The sequence below is a fragment of the Schistocerca gregaria genome, chromosome 10, assembly GCF_023897955.1.
Source record: "Schistocerca gregaria isolate iqSchGreg1 chromosome 10, iqSchGreg1.2, whole genome shotgun sequence".
Lineage (NCBI taxonomy): Eukaryota > Metazoa > Arthropoda > Insecta > Orthoptera > Acrididae > Schistocerca > Schistocerca gregaria.
Genome location: NC_064929.1, coordinates 199809821 through 199821391, shown reverse-complemented (window position 1 = coordinate 199821391; position 11571 = coordinate 199809821).

Genomic DNA, 11571 nt, shown 5'->3' with positions numbered 1-11571 from the left:
AAACCCCTGACCCGACTGGGAATCGAACTCGGGACCCTGTGCACAAGAAGCGAGAACGTTACCGCAAGACCACGAGCTGAGGACTGTATATATTATTCAGAAAATATTTGTGGCTGGTTGCGTCATTCACCAATTATTATTAACAGCCACGGAGTTCACAAGATCCATAATGAAAGGATCTTGTACTGCCCTTTTGATGTGACGTATGGCTTGAAAAAATCCAACGATTTCACAGGTAACTGGACAGGTGCTCATGGACGAATCTTCTCCCACATGATCAACACGATTGTACTGTGCAAAATCGCTTTGTCGGCAAACTGTTGCAGCGTTCTGTGTCTCAGACGACCCAGTTTCTCTCAAGTTTCTATTCACGGCGAAACTTTTCTCTGTGCATTCGTTCAACTTTACGGACGTCACATTCTGCTGCAACACATGGTGCAATGCATGTCAGCATGCCGCTGTAACGAGTAAATCTTCATGATCGAGAGCCACTCAGGAATTGTGAACTGCATGCCGAACATTACACAGACGGCTATGCCTTTTGAGTGCAGTGCCTCAATCTTCAGCTCTCAAAAGATTACTGAGGCAGCCGTGTAGAGCGTCTAAATATATTGTTTTAGTGAGTATATCAGTAAACGCAACTCACACGTCGGCCCATAGCCGATTCTTTAAAGAGTTGTAAGTATAAAACTTCTTCAGACATCTGATGACTTTACAAATGAGTTAACGAGTTAAACATTTGACATTAAGCGCGTAAAACCTTTGTGGTTGAACACGCGAAACCGTACTTACGCTCCGTTTGTTAGTTTCGGGTTTTTCACCAAAGACTAATGAAAAAATCGAAATCTTCTGAAGTCGATGGCGCAAGGACATACGACTTCCACTTGCGCGCTTTAATCGCCGCTGCTCACCCATCTCAATGTTTATGACGTCATGTCCTTTGAACTATGTGTCAGACAATGGTATAATATTTCGTGTACATTCTGCTGGATACTTTCTGCAAAATGCATTGTGAATAGAGGTAGTGAGCAACGGTCTTGCCGCATTGGATACACCTGTTCCCGTCAGATCGCCAAAGTTAAGCGCTGTCGGGCGTGGTCGGCACTTGGATGGGTGACCATCCAGGTCGCCATGCGATGCTGCCATTTTTCGGGGTGCACTCTGCCTCGTGATGCCAATTGAGGAGCTACTCGACCGAATAGCAGCGGCTTCAGTCAAGAATACCATCATAACGACCGGGAGAGTGGAGTGCTGACCCCACACCCCTCCTATCCTCATCCTCCACTGAGGATGACACGGCGGTCGGATGGTCCCGTTAGGCCAATCGTGGCCTGAAGACGGAGTGAATAGAGGTAGTAGCAGAGAAGTGATAAATTAAAACGTCATGCATGATGGTGAAGTAGTACTGCATGATTAGCGAAAATGTAGTAAGATTTCACTGTTGTATGTGGAGTGTTATCAGGAAAAAGTTTCGAAAAGTTATGAAATGTGTGTTAAGCTTATAGAAGACGCTAAGTGCTCCCATTCGCAAACACCGGAAAAATACAGTCTGGGTAATTTGCAAGTAGAGCGTTGCGCTGCCTCAAGTCGTGTGTACAGATTCTAACTTTAATATCCGACTAATTGTTTAAAACCTTTATCGTAAAGTTATACCTTTTATTGAGTAGACTGTCACAGGTTTGAAATTTATTAATATACGTGGGTTATTCGAAAAGTTCTCGGAATGGAATAGAAAAAAAGTACTTATATCACTGAAACTTTTTTTATTTTTCAATGTAGTCTCCTTGCAGATTAATGCACTTGGTCCAAAGATGTTCCAGTGCCTTGAACCCATCTCGAAAATGATTTTCCTCCAAGCCTGCAGAGTTGGGTTGGGTTGTTTGTGGGAAGAGACCAAACTGCGAGGTCATCGATCTCGTCGGATCAGGGAAGAACGGGGAAGGAAGTCGGCCGTGTCCTTTCAGAGGAACCATCCTGGCATTTGCCTGGAGCGATTTAGGGAAATCACGGAAAACCTAAATCAGGATGGTCGGGCGTGGTATTGAACCGTCGTCCTCCCGAATGCGAGTCCAATGTGCTAACCACTGCGCCACCTCGCTCGGTCTCCAAGCCTGAAAAATAGTTGTCAACTGCAGCTATCAGTTATTATTTTGAAGTGAATCTTTGTCCACCAAGAAAAATTTTCAGCTTTGGGAAGAGGTGGAAGTCTGACAGGGCCATATCAGGTGAATAAGGCGGGTGTGGCAACAATTCATAGCTTAGTTCGTGTAATTTTGCCGTGGCGGCGGCACATGTGTGCGGGCGTGCGTAAGAGTCGCGGCACCCATCTTGCAGATAATTTTTTCATTTCTAGTTCTTCAGTTAAACTGTGATATACCCTTTAAGATGTCATCTGGCAAGGGTGAGAAATTTCGCGCACTTTCAATCGGTGATCTTCCGTGACCATTTTGTGCACTTTTGCAATGATTTCTGGAGTAGTGACACATCTTGGCCGACGACCACGCGAATCATCATGTAAGCTCTCCCGACCAATTTTAAATTCATTTGTCCACTTGGTAACAGTTGAATATGGTGGAGCAGAGTCCCGCAGTGTATTCTGGAAATCGGCATGAATGTCATTTGCTTTCATACCTTTCTTTATGAAGCAATTAATCACTGCTCGAATCTCAATTTTTTCCGTCTTCGAAAATCACTACGCGGGAACATCAACAGAGCCACGTCACCGCCACAGCTCTCTTCCAAGAGCAATCACGTGGCACGTGTTTACAGGCAACAGTCCAGTGAATATCACGTGAACAACTCGTTCCGCTAGTGCTGACCTGTCGTGGTAATTCTGAGAACTTTTCCAATCACCCTCGTATATTACCATATGAAAACAAGTCGGCGTTTAACTTTTTTGTCAAAACTCTTAAAGAATTCTTCCCTGGTCTCCATCAGAATTTTACCTGATACTTTACTAAACGTTCGAACTAACATAGACTACATTCTTCGTTAAGGAGGCGGAGATTAGTGTTTAACGTCCCGTCGACAACGAGGTCATTGGAGCACAAGCTCGGATTAGGGAAGGATATGGGAGGAAATCGGCTGTGCTCTTTCGAAGGAACCATCCCGGCATTTGCCTGAAGCGATTTAGGGAAATCACGAAAACCTAAATCAGGATGGTCGGACGCGAGTTTGGACCGTCGTCCTCCCGAATGCGAGTCTAGTGTGCTAACCACTGCGCCACCTCGCTCGGTTACACCTTTCGTTAATATATATATTATATAAAGTTATGTATACTAAATAAGGGGAAAAATTCTTAGCAAAAATATCGAAAAGTACTTTAAATGCTTTCACATTAGAAAAAAGAACGTTACGTAGCCTATGTCCGTCGGATTTTTAACATAAATGGTGTGTGAATAGATATAAAATCTGTAATACTATATAGTACTAGTACAGTGGATGTTTGATGCTATAATAAAAAATATCGAAAGGTATTCAGCGATTTACTTCAGATTTTTACGTATGCAACTGCAATAAAAATATGAAGGACACATGTTACACATTTAGTTAATATATGTGGTGTATAAATATGTGCAATATACACTCCTGGAAATTGAAATAAGAACACCGTGAATTCATTGTCCTAGGAAGGGGAAACTTTATTGACACATTCCTGGGGTCAGATACATCACATGATCACACTGACAGAACCACAGGCACATAGACACAGGCAACAGAGCATGCACAATGTCGGCACTAGTACAGTGTATATCCACCTTTCGCAGCAGTGCAGGCTGCTATTCTCCCATGGAGACGATCGTAGAGATGCTGGATGTAGTCCTGTGGAACGGCTTGCCATGCCATTTCCACCTGGCGCCTCAGTTGGACCAGCGTTCGTGCTGGACGTGCAGACCGCGTGAGGCGACGCTTCATCCAGTCCCAAACATGCTCAATGGGGGACAGATCCGGAGATCTTGCTGGCCAGGGTAGTTCACTTACACCTTCTAGAGCACGTTGGGTGGCACGGGATACATGCGGACGTGCATTGTCCTGTTGGAACAGCAAGTTCCCTTGCCGGTCTAGGAATGGTAGAACGATGGGTTCGATGACGGTTTGGATGTACCGTGCACTATTCAGTGTCCCCTCGACGATCACCAGAGGTGTACGGCCAGTGTAGGAGATCGCTCCCCACACCATGATGCCGGGTGTTGGCCCTGTGTGCCTCGGTCGTATCCAGTCCTGATTGTGGCGCTCACCTGCACGGCGCCAAACACGCATCCGACCATCATTGGCACCAAGGCAGAAGCGACTCTCATCGCTGAAGACGACACGTCTCCATTCGTCCCTCCATTCACGCCTGTCGCGACACCACTGAAGGCGGGCTGCACGATGTTGGGGCGTGAGCGGAAGACGGCCTAACGGTGTGCGGTACCGTAGCCCAGCTTCATGGAGACGGTTGCGAATGGTCCTCGCCGATACCCCAGGAGCAACAGTGTCCCTAATTTGCTGGGAAGTGGCGGTGCGGTCCCCTACGGCACTGCGTAAGATCCTACGGTCTTGGCGTGCATCCGTGCGTCGCTGCGGTCCGGTCCCAGGTCGACGAGCACGTGCACCTTCCGCCGACCACTGGCGACAACATCGATATACTGTGGAGACCTCACGCCCCACGTGTTGAGCAATTCGGCGGTACGTCCACCCGGCCTCCCGCATGCCCACTATACGCCCTCGTTCATAGTCCGTCAACTGCACATACGGTTCACGTCCACGCTGTCGCGGCATGCTACCAGTGTTAAAGACTGCGATGGAGCTCCGTATGCCACGGCAAACTGGCTGACACTGACGGCGGCGGTGCACAAATGCTGCGCAGCTAGCGCCATTCGACGGCCAACACCGCGGTTCCTGGTGTGTCCGCTGTGCCGTGCGTGTGATCATTGCTTGTACAGCCCTCTCGCAATGTCCGGAGCAAGTAAGGTGGGTCTGACACACCGGTGTCAATGTGTTCTTTTTTCCATTTCCAGTAGTATATAAAGAAATACACACATCAAGAACGTTTTGCATCACCCTGGTATCCCAAATTCCAAAAGATAGACTTTGTCTGTGGATATTTTATGACTGACACAGTTCCTTTGACTGTTCACAGATGTCACTAAACCCGCCCAAAGACGTAAACAACCATGCATGAGCAGCACCTATTAGGCGGAGGGGTGTCCGACAGCCGATCAATTCCAGTCATTCCACCAGGAAGGAGGTACACGGCTCTTGTTGTCTGCAGTTCAACCATGCCTAGGCGGTCAATACCTCTGTTCGATCGCGTCCGCATTGTTACTTTGTGCCAGGAAGGGCTCACAACAAGGGAAGTGTCCAGACGTCTCGGAGTGAACCAAAGCGTTGTTGTTCGGACGTGGAGCAGATACAGAGAGACAGGAACTGTCGATGACATGCCTCACTCAGACCGCCCAAGGGCTACCACTGCAGTGGATGATCGCTGCCTACGAATTCTGGCTCCGAGGAACCATGACAGCAACGTCACCACGTTGAATAATGAATTTCGTGCAGCCACAGGACGTCGTGTTACGACTCAAACTGTGCGCAATAGGCTGCATGATGCACCTTCAATCCCGACGTCCATAGTGAGGTCCATCTTTGCAAACACGACACCATGCAGCGCGGAACACATGGGACCAACAACATGCCGAATGGCATCACGTTCTCTTGACCGATGAGTGTCGCATATGCCTTCAACCAGACAATCGTCGGAGACGTGCTTGGAGGCAGCTCGGTCAGGCTGAACGCCTTAGGCACGCTGCCCAGCGTGTGCACCAAGGTGGAGGTTCCCTGCTGTTTTGGGGTGGCAGTGTGTGGGGCTGGGGTACGCCGCTGGTGATCAGGGAAGGTGCCGTAACGGCTGCACGATACGGGTCTGCCATCCTCGGACCGCTAGAGCAACCACATCGGCAGCATATTGGAGAGGCATTAGTCATCATGGAAGACAGTTCGCGCCCTCATCGTGCACATCTTGTGAATGACTTCCTTCATGATAACGACATCGCTCGACTGGAGTTCCCAGCATGTTCTCCAGACATGAACACTATCGAGCATGCCTCGGATAGATTGAAAAGGACTGTTTATAGATGAGGTGATCCACTAACCACACTGAAGAATCTATGGCGTATCGCCGTTGAGGAGTGGGACAATCTGGACCAACACTGGTTTGGTGAACTTGTGAATAGAAAGTCACGACGAATACAGGAATGCATCTATGCAACACGACGTGCTGTTGGGGGAGTTAGAGGCGCTGGTGTGTACAGCAGTCTGGGCCAACACCTCTGAAGGTCTCACCGTATGGTGGTACAATATGCGATGTGTGGTTTTCATGAGCAGTAAAAACTGTGGAAATGATGTTAATGTTGATCTCTATTCCAATTCTCTGTACAGATTCCGGAACTCTCGGAACCGAGGTGATGAAAACCTTTTTTTTTGATGTGGGTATTTGTTATCGGATGGAAGTTGCTATGGAAATCACAAGAACCGTAAAAGGCATGATAAACAAAAACTTTGGACTCCAGCTGCCATAATTGCTTTTTGATCAGAAGTACATTCGGAAAAGAACGTGCTAAATGGCCATAATTAGCGTGAAAAGCTTAAAACGTGTTGCAATTTGTGAACTACATAAAATTTCGATTAAATTAAAAAAATTAATCCCTCCAGGCCATAAAGTCCACGTGAGTGACGAAGCGGGCGCTAAGCTACTTTTACGATAATTGTCTACCGTGTGCACAGCCAAAGGGCAGAAAGACGTTCGTCCACTAAAAACGCGCAAATATGCGTTGGGAAATACATTTGAACTCGTTAACTATACTGTTAAGGTAGTAGGAGTGCTATGTACAAAAGTGGAGCCACGCAGAAGAAATCTTGTAGCCAACGATTTCGAATAGTATCAGTAAGTTTAGTTTTGAGTCGATGTACGCCAGTACATAGTTTGAAAATGTCGTAGATGTACTTTCTGCCATCGGGTTCCCCTACATGGCAGGCAGCACCGCATAACAGCCACGCTGTGAGGGAAACAAACCAACAGCCAAACAGGCGAAGACATCAGGTAAACACGCCGAAGGTTCCAGTCGATTAATAGGAACCTTTCCTTGCAGAGGTCGCCGCGACATATCCGGCCACAGATTCCCACGCCGGGATTCTATTGGCTCCAGCTCACTATATAGGCCCGGCCGGTCGAAGGCAAACCAGTCTTCGTTCGCTGCTAATGGCAACCGCTGTAGCAGAGTCTCCGAGAAGATATCACCGAAGCCGCTGTACTGCACCGCCGATCGAAGTACCAGCCGACCGAGAGGAACCACATCTCCGGCTAGATCAACAGACATCTACATCTATTGTACAGCCAGCTATTGTATTATAGAAGAAGTTACGATCAATAAACTGTTGGAGAATACAACAGTAGACATACCTTTGGAAAACATGCCGTTGTCCGATTTACTAGCAACTGTCACAACAAGTATCATACCGACTTGTGACTGTGATGCCACCACAGCGCTGGACAAGTGTGCATCAGTGCCATCTTACACAAACTTTCGCGCACATTTTTATATTCGTATTCTGTACAGATTTTGAAGCGAGTTGGCCCAGTGTGGTGGCTAGCCTGGATGTGGTTTTTAGGCGGTTTCCCCACAACCCACTACGTGAATGCCCGGCTGGTACCCAAATTCCAAGTGACTTACACGATCTAAAAACAATCAGATAACGTCATCACACTTTAACATGGGTTTACACGAGGACTGAAAAAACGGGAGGGACGTGTGTGTGTGTGTGTGTGTGTGTGTGTGTGTGTGTGTGTGTGTGTGTGTGTGTGTGCGTGCGGGGGGGGGGGGAGGGGGGAGGTGGCGGGAAGGATGGCAACAGAATAAGGTTGGCGAATGAGCAGCTAAAATGTCGATCCAGTGAATGCACGGTACAAAATCCCAGTTAGAACAAGAAGAATAGTACGTACGTTACAGTGAGTGGATGGAAGAGCCGGCCGCTGTTTTAGGCGCTTCATTCGGGAAACACGCGGTTGCTACGGTCGCAGGTTGGAATCCTGCCTCGGACATGGATGTGTGTGATGTCCTTAGGTTATTTAGGTTTAATTAGTTGTAAGTCTAGGGGACTGATGACCTCAGATGTTAAGTCCCGTAGTGCTTAGAGCCATTTGAACCATTTGAATAGAAGAAGCTTTTCTTCATGATGCGATTTACGGGACGGCATGTGGATGGATGGATGGATGGGTGCACCCTTGCACCTAAACAATCAGCGTGTCATACTTCACGACGGATATAAGATCTGCGAAGTGTAAATTAGTATGTGACTCAAGACTGAAACAACAGCCGCAACATTTTGTTTCAAGAAAGTTAAAGAGATGCCATGAAAAATACGAGGACTATTCGGGAAGAAGTTTCTGATTTGTCGCGAATTGGGAACCACTGCGAAAATCGAAAATGTTTTGTTTGCAACAGTAACCTACACCTTCCGGCTACTTCTCTATATAGCCCGTGCTCCAGCTTAGACATTTGTCGTTGCATTTTTGGTAAACATTTTTGGAATACAATGATCAATAGATTACTATATCTGAAATAAAGTTCAGTCTTGATCACAACATTTATGTCTCAATAACATAGGTAACCGGTTTCGGTTATTTTTACATAGCCATCTTCAGACCTGTGAATTAACTTTAGGAAATAATAGAAACCAATCTTTAAATAAAATGAAAGTGTCTAATGACGTCAAAATTTTTTAACAAGATATAATAAAATTAATTATACCCATGGCTTCCTTGGAGGACATAAATGTTGTGATCAAGAGTGAACTTAAGCGTTGTGTCAACTTTCCATTATCCTCGTCATAGAAGACAGCCGCTTCTGCTTTCCGGCAATGCTCTACGCCGGTCTACAACTCGCTGACCGTGCCAGAATGATGTCTTCATAGCAAGCGGTTCATGTGAGCGGAGATGAAACTCAGGGGCAGCCAGTTATGGGCTGTATTGTGGGTGATAACATACTTCACACCGAAAATGCTGTAGGGACATCTTCATTTCACCTGCAGAGTGCGGCTGAGAATTGTCTTGAGAAAGAAAACTCATGACAGTTGTGTTATGTGGACTGCATGGCATCAGGCGAAATCTCTCACCAGGCTGTCATACTTGGTGGAAAACGCTACTGTTCTGGGAATCTTTACGTGCTCACCGTGCGCTCAGAAGCGCCAGCAAAGTTACGAGCGTTATATCTAAAGGTAGTGTGTGATATATTTTTGTTAAACAAATAGTTTTCTTTATCTGTAATCTATTCCTTTTTTATTACCAAACGTAACTTCCTTTCCGGACTACCCTAGTAACAATTGGCCAAGTACACTATTTCATCAGAAGTATCCGGACACCTGGCTGAAAATGACTTACAAGTACGTGGCGCCCTCCATCGGTAATTCTGGAAGTGAGTACGGTGTTGGCCCACCCTTAGCTTGATGACAGCTTCCACTCTCACAGGCATACATTCAATCAGGTGCTGGAAAGTTTCTTGGGGAGCGGCAGCCCATTCTTCACGCAGTGCTGCACGCGAGAGGTATCGATGTCGGCCGGCGAGGTCTGGCACGAAGTCGGCGTTCCAAAACATCCCGAAAGTCTTCAATAGGATTCAGGCCAGGACTCTGTACAGGCCAGTCTGTTACAGGAATATTATTGTCGTGTAACCACTCCGCAACAGGTTGTGCGTTATGAACAGGCGTTCGGTCGTGTTGAAAGATGGAATCACCATCCCGAATCGCTCTTCAACAGTGGGAAACAAGAAGGTCCTTAAAACAACAATGTAGGCCTGTGCTGTGATAGTGCCACACAAAACAAAATGGAGCGCAAGCCCTCTCCACGAAAAAGACGACCACGTCGTAACGCCACCGCCTCCCAATTTTACTGTTGGCACTGCACACGCTGGCACATGACGTTCACCGGTCGTTACCCACATCTCTTCAGTCGTCCAATGTTTACGCACCAAGCGAGGCGTCGTTCGGCATTTACCGGCGTCTGATGTGTGGCTTATTAGCAGCCACTCGACCATGAAATCCAAGTTTTCTCACCTCCCCCCTAACTGTCATAGTACTTGCAGTAGTTCCTGATGCAGTTTGGAATTCCTATATTACGGTCTGGATAGGTGCCTGTCTATTACACATTACGACCCTCTTCAGCTGTCGGCGGTCTCTGTCAGTCAACAGACGAGGTCGGCCTGTAAGTTTTTGGGCTGTACGTGTCCCTTCATGTATCCACTTCACTATCACGTCGGAAACAGTGGTCCTAGGGATGTTTAGGAGTGTGTAAATCTCACGTCCAGTTGTATAACACAAGTGACACCCAATCACCTGACCACGTTCGAGGTCCGTGAGATCCGCGGAGCGTCCCATTGTGGTCTCTCGTGATGTCTAATGACTACTGAGGTAGCTGATACGGAGTACCCGGCAATAAGTGGCAGCAGAATGCACCTAATACGAAAAACGTTTGTTTTTGGGGGTGTTCGGATACTTTTGATCACATAGTGTACTAGTATAACTCGTGCTCAAGGTTTAATATAAGTTCAGTTATGTATATATAGCTGGTTCATCCATTACAGGCTCTAGAATGTCAACGATTTTTGCCTATTACCGTGAGCCATACTAGCAACATATTGGTTCTCGGAATTCCCAAACTCTCAACACTGTTTAATTTTTTGTGTATTTTCATATTTGCTATAGTAACCACTGATATGAAGGGGTCTTAACAGACGGAGAGACAAATAATTAGGTAACAGAAAAATAAAATTCCTCGGTTGATATAATTACAAATTAACAATTTTTCGATTTTTTCCTTTTATACTACTGTGTAACCTGCCTTCCTGATACATTTAGTGATTCTATGTCAACAAAATGTTTTGCTGAGTTTGCGAGTATCAAATTATGAAACACAAATGGTCGTATTTTTTCATTATGTTGACATAGACACTTACGTTTCACACACGGGCGTTCAGTAATGGTTGCAACATATTTTTCCGGCCAATTTCGGTTGGAAAATGCGGAACATGTTGTGGGACATCGTGAAATACTCCGCCTTAAGCACCTATCAAGTTCCAATAGATGGCAGTGCTACGCGCAGCATTTAAAATGCCGTCTGTGACGGAGGTGCCTTCCAAGCTGAGAGCTGTCATTGAGTTTCTTTTGCCGGAAAATCAGAGCATCTCAGATATTCGTATGGGCTTGCAGAATGTCAACGGAGACTGGCAGTGAACAAAAGCACGTTGAGTCGTCGGGTGAGGCCTCTGTCGTCATCGCTCAAAATGGTTCAAATGGCTCTGAGCACTATGGGACTTAACATCTGAGGTCATCAGTCCCCTAGAACTTAGAACTACATAAACGTAACTAACCTAAGGGCAGCACACACATCCATGCCCGAGGCAGGATTCGAAATGCGACCGTAGCGCTCGCACGGTTCCAGACTGAAGCGCCTACATTTGCTGTGAGAACCCTGATTTCTGTTATTTTATCGTGATGATCACTTTTCCCTGTGTAGGTAGGTGCCAACAGAATGTTTTCACA